The sequence below is a fragment of the Tamandua tetradactyla genome, chromosome 6, assembly GCF_023851605.1.
Source record: "Tamandua tetradactyla isolate mTamTet1 chromosome 6, mTamTet1.pri, whole genome shotgun sequence".
Classification (NCBI taxonomy): domain Eukaryota; kingdom Metazoa; phylum Chordata; class Mammalia; order Pilosa; family Myrmecophagidae; genus Tamandua; species Tamandua tetradactyla.
The window spans coordinates 33,395,934-33,405,728 of NC_135332.1; positions in this window are offsets into that span (position 1 = coordinate 33,395,934).

A 9,795-nucleotide genomic window follows, 5' to 3' on the forward strand; every position below is an offset into this window, starting at 1 on the left:
GGTGGGTGGGGGTCTAAAGCACATCTTATCATGTAAAATATTTTTGAGAGCTAGTTAAAAATCTAGAAATTCTCCCCCATTCCAGGATGCTGAGTGGTTGGTTGCCCATCATCCTCATCCTCCCTGGCAGAAGAATGGAGGTTTATTCCTTGGTGAGAGTTACTCTGCCAAGATCAAGTGGCACAGTTGAGAACACAGATATCTGAAAACAGGGCAGCGGGGGGAGGGAAGGCTCAGTGACCACATACAGACTGAGTATTAAGAGCCCCTAAAGCTTCTCTCCAGTTAGTTCAGATAATGCTGACAGACAGACTCTGTGTTCCAAGCAGGGCTTTGAGAGACACTTCTCTAGAACTTGCGACAATCCCCAAATAAGAAAAGACAATGCTACTTATTGGCAGTAATTTAGTGCTCTGCAACAGACTACTGCAGACTTGGTTTAAACAAATGTTTATTATCTCTTGCCATTTTCTGTGTGGACTGGGCAGATTTTTTTCTCCTTGTGGCATTGACTGGGGTAAAGGCATAGAGCCATGTGAAGGCTCAACAGGGAGCTCAGCTTGGGGCTGTCAACCCAAGGTGAACTTCTCCACATGCTATCTGGGTTGCCTTATGGGGGCTGATTTCCAAGAAACAGTGCTCCCCGAGGTCCCAGTTCAAGAAGTAAGTCAAGAAAGGGCTAAGTCCAGGACTTGCAGAAGGTCACTTCCCCCATATTCTACGGATCAAATCAGTCAGTGGCTCAGCATAGAGTCACTGTGAACTTCAATGAGTCAAGGAGGATCATTCATTGGAGGTCACCAATATAACAGTCTGATGTAAAGGGTTCCCCAACAAAGAGCCCACCCAGAGCATCCTAAAGTGAAGCTCACACTGGGCAAGCCCCAACCACACTCTCAAAGGTTCCACTCAGGATCTTAGTGGGCTACTCTTATGTATGTGCAGACAAACAATGATTTACCGCTATTGAGACATCTGAGGAAGTTCTCCTACACAGAAAAGACCGAAGCAAGGAAAAGGAGAGGGGGAAGGAGGGAAGAGAGAGAGAGAAAGAGAGGCTAAAATGCATATAGAAGGGAGACAATCGAAGAACAATAATTTTAAAAAATTTTGGGAAATTGAAAATATGATGCTGATTTGAAAAACTAGAAAGTTTGTGAGATAAATTTGGGGAAATCTATCTGAGAATAGGGCAAAAAGACAAAGTAGGAGGTGGGGGATGTAACATAATGTTTTTTAAGAATGAGTCCCAGAATATTAAATCTTAAAAATAGGCATTCCAGGAGGAAAAACCAAGAACAGAGGACATCAAGAAAATGATTCTAGAAAGTGCTCATAACTGAAGGAACTATATTGCCAGATTGACTGAGGGCTAAGAACATTAGGTGAAAATACACCCATACCAAGACAAATCGTTGTATAAATTCAAAATATGAGAACAAACAGAAAATTCTGTTAGTGTAAGGGAGAGAGAAAGAAGGAAACACCACATACAACAAAGCAGAAATCAGAATAGCTTCAGCTTGAGAAATCAAAACCAGAAGCAGAAAGATAATGATGCTATGTCTTCAAATTTCAAAAATAAGATTATTTCACACCTAAAATGCTATTTATCCAAAATATCAATTAAATGTATAGGAAGAACAATGCCATTTTCCAGCATCTCAATAAGTTATCTCTTATGAACCCTGTCTCTGGAAAGGATTGGATGATTTTTTTCTACCACAATGAGGGGGTAAACCAAAAAAATAGGAAATTGAATATAGGAGAGAAATAAAGGGTATCTCCAGGATGGTGATACAGGGAGAGCTCAGAATGTCAACAGGGAACCACGCATGGAGGGTGTACTGGTTTGAAACTGTTACGTACCCTAGTACAGCCATGTCTTTTAATCCTAATCCAATTTTGTGGGGGCAGACTTACTGTAAAGTGGGATTTTTTTTTTAGGTTTGTCCATGAAGATGTGACCTGCCCAATCATGGGTGTGGCTTTTTGATTAGATTATTTCCATGGAGTTGTAACCCTGTGCATTCAAGGTGGGTCTTAATTAGTTTAATGAAATCCTTAAAAGAACTCATGGAGAAAGAGTTCAGAGCCGACACAGACATCAAAGCAATGAAATCAGACATAGATGCTTAGAGAGAAGCCACTGGGAACAGGAGCTGAGAGCCATTTGAAACCAGAAACTGTAAAGAGGGCCAGCAAACTTGCCATGTCTTTGTCTTATGACAGAGGAACCCAATGCAATCAGCCTTTCTTGAATGAAGGCATCCTCTTGTTGGTGCCTTAATTTGAACATGTTCATGGCCTTAGAACTGTAAATCTGCAACTTAATAAATTCCCTTTTTAAAAGCCATTCCATTTCTGGTATATTGCATTCTGGCAGCATTAGGAAACCAAAACGGAGGGCAAACAGTTCAACCTGGAAAACTTGAATCAAGAGATAATTTATTGAGATGTCATCAGCATCCTCCCTACCACAGTATTGCCTTTCTAACCTGAGAATTACTGTGCCACAGAAACAAGAAAATAAATCCTAAAAGAGAAAAAAGAAAACCTAAGAAAGAGGAGATCAAAGCCAGGAGAAAGGCAAAAGAAATTTTAAAATGACAGCAAAAAGGGAAACCTAGAATGTTGGCTGTGCAACAGGCTTGGAGAGTCATGAACCCAGGTGGAAGGAGAAAGGAGGGTGACCAAAGGGATGAGTCCAACAACAACAAAAGCAGAATCTGATAGATCCCCTGATAGGATCGAGTCTATGGGAAATTATAATGAAGGGTTACTGAAATGTGTGGAAAGAATTGGCAGTAGATACCAAAAACTATGCAAATGAAAAAACAAGGCCACTATTATTTTCAAGACTAAAAGTAAGAAAGAAACTCAGATCATGGTATCAGATAATGCTCAATTGTGAATAATTTTTGCCTAGCTCATAAGAACACAAATGTATAATATCTATATCAAGGGTATGGTGGGAACACAGAGGAAATGGCAGTGTATGAGAGTTAAATCTTTATCTTGCTTAATAGGAAGTTAATAGATAAGAGAGAAAAGTATAGGCTTATTATTTAGAAATAAATATTTGCTTATATTTTTTTGTCAGCATGAGATAAATTGGATTATGTGTCCTGATTAAGACATGTTCTTAATACGAATCCACATTTCTATAGCGTGAACCCATTGTAAACAGGAATTCTTGAAGACGCTATCTTTAGTTATGGTGTGACCCAACTGAAGGAGGCTGGCTCTTGATCCAGATTACTGGAGTCCTTTACTGGCAGAAGGAATTCAGATATTGTCAAAGAAAGCCACAGAGAAGAGCCAGAAGAGAAAGGAGAGGGCATTGGCATGTGCATCAGCATATGAGAGAAACGTCAAGGAACCCAAGCACCACAGACAGGCTCTACCAGAATGCCACTGTCTTTGGGGAGAAAGCATCATCCGGCAGATGGATTTCTCCTAGCCTCAGACTGTGAACCAATAAATTCCCATTGTTTAAACCAATCCATTACGTGCTATTTGTCATAGCAGCCTGGAAAATCAATACACATAAAATTAATTACAAATAATAGATGCTTTAAAAAGTGTGCTACTTGAAGAGAAAAGTATGTGATGTTTAGCCTAGCTAAAGGACCTGGATGGTTCCCCTGAGGAACTGCTTAAGATGAAACTAACCTGTGAGCAGAAACTGAGTCCAAATTGGGGAAAGAGGAGGGAGTGGAAAGAGAAAATATGTACCAGGGAGAAGGACCAGCATATGTGAGAACACTGTAGTGGAAAAAAGTCTGATGTAGTCAATATTGGGAAAAACCCTTGGTGACTTGAGCAGTTGAGCCATGTGCAACATACAATTAAGCTAAAGAAACAATCAGTGGAAAAATATAGTCTTGTAGGCATATGAAGCATTTTGATCTTCATTATCTGGGCAATAGTAATCCATTGGCTGGATTTAAGTGGAGAGGTTACTGATTTTATTTTTGTACTTTTCTTTGTATTCTTTTATTTTTTCTCAGATATTATTGAGATATATTCCATCTGTGTTAGTCAGGGTTCTCTAGAGAACAGAAACAACAGGAGAGATCTGTTAATATAAGATTTATAAAGGTGTCTCATGCAACTGTGGGAATGGGAGAGTCCAAAACCAGTAGGGCAGGATATGAAGCTGGCAGCACCAATGAAGGGTCTGGACAAACTCCACAGGAGACACTAGCTGGCTGTAGAAGCAGCAAAAGAATCTTTCATCTTCCTTAAAAGCCTTCAGCTGATTGGATTATCTCCTGAGAGGCCACCTTAGTTGATTGCAGATGTAATCAGCCACAGAAAACACCAGTCTTCTGGTTTATTAACCAGTCACAAAATATCCTTGCAGTCAAGCCAGTGTTTGCCTGATCAGACCACTGGGCATAATCACTTGGCCAAGGTAACACCAGAACCTAATAATCACGCCATCCAAATTATACAGTCAATAGCTCACATCATTACTTATTGGTGCAATCATCATCACACTCACTTCAGATCATTCTCATTTCTCTAGAAAGAAAATTATATGATAGACACACACAAAAAAAGAAAACTCCAAACACCATCTATCTCTTATATCCCCCTATTACTGATCCCTAGGATTGGTGTGGTACATCAGGTAGTGTTGATGAAAGAATGTTGAGGTATCAATGTTAACTGTAGTCCATAGCTTGCAATAAGTATATTTCGGTTTACTAAAGCTGCTGAATGCAATATATCAGAAATGGGTTGGCTTATAGCAATGGGGATAAGTTACAAGTACAATTCTAAGGCCACTGAAATGTCCCCCAATTAAGGCAGCAACAAGAGGATACCTTCTCTGAAGAAAGACAGCTGACATCTGGGGTTCCTCTATCACATGGAAAGGCAGCACAGATGGTTGGCACACTGGTCCTTTGCTACCGGGTTCCATTGCTTTCAGCTTCTGAGTCCAGTGGCTTTCTCTCTGAGCATCTGTGGGCCCTCTTGTCACATGTCTGTGGTGTCTCTCTCTACAAATGTCTCTGCTTTTTATCCTCCTGTATAAGACTCCAGTAAAGAAATAAGACCCACCTTGAATGGGCTGGGTCACATCTCAACTGAAACAAACTAATCAAAAGGTCTCACCCACAATAGGTCTGCACCCACAAGAATGGATTAAAAGAACATGGCCTTTTGTGGGGTACATAACAGCACTACCATAAGGTATTTTCCCCCCAGATAACATTCTATTATTAACTCTTTGAACCAGTGTCATACATTTGTACAAGTTCATGCAAGTACTTATTTAAATGTGTAGTGTTAATTGGTGCCATACATGATTCTTAACAACCCCTTTCAACCCAAATCACCTGTGATATAGCACTACTCTTCATATTCCCACTAAGGAAGTACCCTCACCCCACATCTATTTCAGACATTTTAAGTTCAACCTCATTATACATTCTGAATATATTAGATGACCACTCCCCCTTTACTAACTTCTGTCTTTTTCATGGCATACTACATTCTACATTTTAAGATTGTTAGTTTACATGTTCAAGTTAGTTCATATTAGTGAAATCATATGATCACTGTCCTTTTGTATATGACTTATTTCACTCAACATTATGTCCTCAAGGCTCAGCCCTGTTGTCATATGCTTCAGGATCTCATTTCTTCTTACATCCATTGCATGTATATGCCACATTTTGTTTATCCACTCCTCTGTTAATGGGCTTTTGGATTGCTTCCATCTTTTGGCAATTGTGAACAATGCTGCTATGAACATTGGTGTGCAAATGTCTGTTTGTATCCCTGCTTTTAGACCTTCTGGGTATATACTGAGTAGCAGAATTACCAGGTCATATGGTAACTCAATATTTAGTTTTCTGAGGAAATGCCAAACTGTTTTCTATAGCAGCTATACCATTTTACATTGCCACAGCAGTGAATAAGTGTTCTTATTTCTCTTTATCCTCTCCACCACTTGTAGTTTTCTATTTGTTTAATAGTAACCACTCTTATGGGTGTAAGATCTTATTGTAATTTTGCTTTGCATTTTCCTAATAGCTAATGAAGATGAACATATTTCCATGTGCTTTTTAGCCATTTGTGGTTCCTCTTTGGAGAAATGTTTATTCACATCTTTTGCCCATTTTATATTTGGATTGTTTGTGCTTTTATTGTTGAGTTGCAGGATTTCTTTATATATATATACTGGATATCAAACCCTTATCAGGTGTATGGCTACCAAATATTCTTTCTCATTGAGTTGGCTGCCTTTTCACCCTTTTAACAAAGACTTATATAAGTGTTCAATCTTGAGGATTTCCAATTACCTATTTTTTCTATCATTGTTTGTGGTTTTGGTCTAAGGTCTAAGAAGCTATATTCTATCACTAAGTCTTGAAGATGTTTCCCTACCTTTTCTTCAAGGAATTTTATGGTACTGGCTTTTATACTTAGGTTTTTGATCCACTTTGAGTTAATTGTTGTATAGGATGTGAGGCAGGGGTCCCCTTTCATTCCTTTGATGTAGATATCCTGTTCTTCCAGCACCATTTATTGAAGACACTGTTCTGTCCCAGTTCAGTGGATTCAGGGGCCTTGTCAAATATAAAATGACCATATATCTGAAGGTCTACTTCTGAACTCTCACTAGAATTCCATTGATCAATATGCCTATCTTTGTGCCAGTACCATGATGTTTTGACCACTGTGGTTTTATAATATGCTTTAAAGTCAAAGTAGGTTGCAAAGTAGGTTGTTGGAATTTCGATTGGTACTGCATTGAATCTGTAGATCAATTTGGGTAGAATTGACTTATTAATGACATTTAGCCTTCCTGTTCATGAATATAGACTGTCTTTCCATCTATTTAGGTCTTCTTTGATTTCTTTAAGCAGTGTTTTGTAGTTTTCTGTGTACAGGTCTTTTACATCCTTGGTTAAGTTTATTCCTAGAATAAAATTTTTATTTGCTATTGTGAATGGACTTTTTTCTTAATTGCCTCCTTGCTTAGCTCGTTCCCAGAGTATAGAAACATTACTGATTTTTGTACATTGATCTTATATCTTGCCACTTTGCTGAATTTGTTTATTAGTTCAAATAGTTTTGCTGTAGATTAACTGGGATTTGCTAAATGTAGGGTCATGTCTGCAAATAATGAGAGTTTTACTTCTTCCTTTCCAATTTGGATGCCTTTTATTTCTGTTTTCTTCCTAACTGCTCTCATTAGAACCTAAAGCACAATGTTGAATAGCAGTGGTGGTAGTGGATATCCTTGTCTCATTCCCAATCATACATGTCTCTCCCCATTGAGTATGATACTGGATGTGGGTTTTTCATATATGCCCTTTGTTGAAGAAGTTTCCTTTGATTCCTACCTTTTGAAGTGTTTTTATCAAGAAAGTTTGCTGAATCTTGAATTTGCCTTTTCAGCATCAATTAAGATGATCATGAGATGTTTCCGTTTCGATTTGTTAATGTGCTGTATTACATTAATTGATTTCCTTGTGTTGTACCACACTTGAACACCTGGAATAAACTCCACTTGGTTGTGGTGTATAATTCTTTTGATGTGGCCATGAATTTGATTTGCAAGTATTTTACTGAGAATTTTTCCTTTTGTATTCAAGGGAGATTGGCCTGTAGTTTTCCTTTCTTCTGGTTACAGACTTAAAATATTACTGTTACTGCTGTTTTGGAGACTGGGTAGAAAGGGGAATGTAGGGATAATAGTTATGAAGATGGTTTAATATATAAGGCAGGAAATGTTAGTGAAAGGAATTGCCTAAAGCCACTCAATATGTAATTTGTAGATTTTCATATTGTATAACCAAGACCCCTGACTCAAAGTCCAGTGCTTCTACACTACAGTGCATCACAAGATGACAGTTTAGCTTTAATATGATCATAAGAATAAAATAAAAGGGGATGATCTCATTTCCACGGGATTGGTAGGTGAGGATATTCATTTTGATCTGGAGAAAGAAAAACTGTACTAATTAGTTCATGTCAGTTCTTGGAGCTGCCCATTCATTTATTCAGCAAATATTTATATAATACCAGTTAGCTTCCAGGCACTATTGCCAGGAGCACAGTTAAGGGCAAAACAAAGCCTCTGATGTCTGTTGACTTAAAGCTTTCATTCTGCTGGGGTAGAGAATAAAGATGATGAAGAAAAGGAAAGTAGATTAAGGGGTTAGGGATTGCCATGGTGGGAATAAGGCACCACTTCTGTTAGCAAGGAAGACTCTCTAATAAGGTGATATTTCATAGGATGCTTGTATGAATTGGGGGATGCAGTTAGTTACCTAGGAAAAGAGTATTCTACAAAGAGGATAAAAACTTTTCAGGCAGAAGGGAATGTCAAAGCTCTTACATCAAGAGTTTTATGTGACCTGTTGAAGATACAGCAAAGCTAGAATGGAGCACATGACGTATAGTTGAAGAAGAGGTCAGAGAAGCAGCCAGGACAGCATCACATAAGGACCCATCCTTGCTAAGACACTAAATTACGGATCAAAAATTAAATATTAAGAACAATGTTCTTAAGTCTAGACTACAACAGTAGCCTTCTAGTGGATTTTTCTGCCTTTCTACTCAGTCATCATGCACAATATTGTGATATAAATCTTCCCAAGGCACAGATTTTGTCACATATCTCTCCTCTCCTCAAGGGTCTTCACTAGCTTTGCCAGATCTAAAACAAATCCCTCAGTGGGGCCATTCATCTGCTAACCTTTCTCAAGGACTCCTCCCTTACCTATATACATTTGCCTTCCAACATACCCCCAAATGGGTTCCTTGGTTCAGTTTCTCCCTTTCCCTTACTGATCCTTATGATTATCGTATGATTCCTGCTTCTATATCTTTCAATAGTCATCTCAGTTCATATTGTGCGCTGATCCAGCCAATCCATTCTTCTGACAATTTGTTGAATGTCTGATGTGTGCAATGTCCATTACTAGGTCCTTTGAAGGGCACTGAAATGAATACAATATGATCCCTGTCCTCAGAGTCTTCAAATAAATGAGCACATGACACAACAAATCACTAAGATGCAATGCTAGAAATGGGATGAAGTATAAAAGGGAACAAATGTTGCTATAGAAATTTTCCCAAAAAGGGAGCGATCACTTTTAGATGAAGCTTTATTGAATAACTCTGCTCCTTGACGACCTTTACTTACCTTAAATTCTTAGACAACTTTACGGATTGCCTTGGAGTTATTCTCTTTCTCTCGTTTGTTTGTGTTATTTCCACAACTAGACTGCAGCCTCTGTGAGGTCAGTAATGATGTCTTCTGCTATTTTCCAATTGCTGACAAGACTTCTGGTTCTAAACTATCTCAGGTAGCCTGTAAGTGTGATGTAGTGAAAATAGGTTGAACTGGAGCCCAATGCATCTATTGTGCTATTATTTTACGATCCTTCCCTGAGGAACTAATCTACATCTTAGTCCCCATCATGAATATATGGGGACTAGAGTTTATAAACTTATTAATAAAGAGTGTCAGGGAAGCAAATATATTTGGTCTTTGGTTTTGGATTGACACCCCATTTGCAATTCTACTAAATTAAAATGAGTGATGTACAATTTGCTAGTGTACCAGTGCAGGCTACATTTGAGCTAGAAGCATGTTTTCATCTGAGTGACAAGAAAATTGGGACACAGATGATATGTCCGTATTGGTTATGAGGACTGTGTGGCATTGTGGATATCATACCAGGCATTTGAAGAATCCAATGCTTTTACATATTTTTTACTTTTACCTAATTTAATATCAAAATCTGGGTGCATAGGAATGGA